Consider the following 1,049-nt stretch of genomic DNA (forward strand, 5'->3'; position numbering starts at 1 on the left):
TTGTAACTCCTAAGGGTACAAGAAGGTACAAATCTCGGAAAGGAAAGGAGGCAACTGGAGCGTCTGGAGCAGTGGGGCAGGATGGTGCTGAACAGACCGGAGTGTTACCAGCTGGAACCATTCCAACCACAGTGCTACCCGCTCTGGTGGAGCAGGTGGACAATGCAACCGGACTTCCAGTGGGTCCAACTCTTCCTACTGAGGTTAATGAAACTAATGTGGACGAGCAGCAAGAGCAAGTCCATGGAGACGATACTGGGTCGTCCAACGTTGGTGCTGGGAGTGGCCAGAATGTTGATGCAAACAATGTTCGGGTCACTGGTGCCGAGGAGGTCATTGAGCCGACCATAAGGGGCTTGGTGGAGGCTATGCAGATCATGGGAGCTCAGATAGCCTCCTTGACACAGGCGTTCACACCATTGGTGAACTCGTCCGTGGGACAGGCTAATCCCCCGGTTCGGGTTGCTGCTGGAGTGGCTGATGTTGGTGCTGGCGCCGTGTGGCTGAGGTGATTGAGATAGACCCACCGGTCAGGCCAGTGCATGGTATGGACTACCTGAAGGTGCTGGAGCATATCTCCAAGTTGGGAACCAAACACTTTGCTGGAAGTGTTGATCCTATGGAGGCGGACGAGTGGAGAACCAGGTTGGTTCGAAACTTCAAGTCCACACGATGTCCTGAGGATTACCAGAAGGACATAGCAGTACACTTCCTGGAGGGAGATGCACATAACTGGTGGTTAGCTTTGGACAAGCGTACCAATGGTACCATTGAGCACTTTGCTGACTTTGAGGTTGAGTTCAACCATAAGTACTTTCCTGCTGAGGCGTGGGATCGTTTGGAGTCCAAGTTCCTGGACTTGACTCAGGGACGGAGGACTGTTCGTGAGTATGAAGAAGAGTTCAACCGACTCAGGAGGTATGTGGGAAGAGAACTGGAGGATGAGAAGGTTCAAGTCCGAAGGTTCATCCGAGGCCTAAGGGTGGAACTTCGAACCTACTGTTCTGTTTGTAAGTTCCACACGGTTTCTGAGTTGGTTGAGAGGATGG

The sequence above is a fragment of the Brassica napus genome, unplaced genomic scaffold (genome assembly GCF_020379485.1).
Source record: "Brassica napus cultivar Da-Ae unplaced genomic scaffold, Da-Ae ScsIHWf_180;HRSCAF=324, whole genome shotgun sequence".
NCBI classification, from domain to species: domain Eukaryota; kingdom Viridiplantae; phylum Streptophyta; class Magnoliopsida; order Brassicales; family Brassicaceae; genus Brassica; species Brassica napus.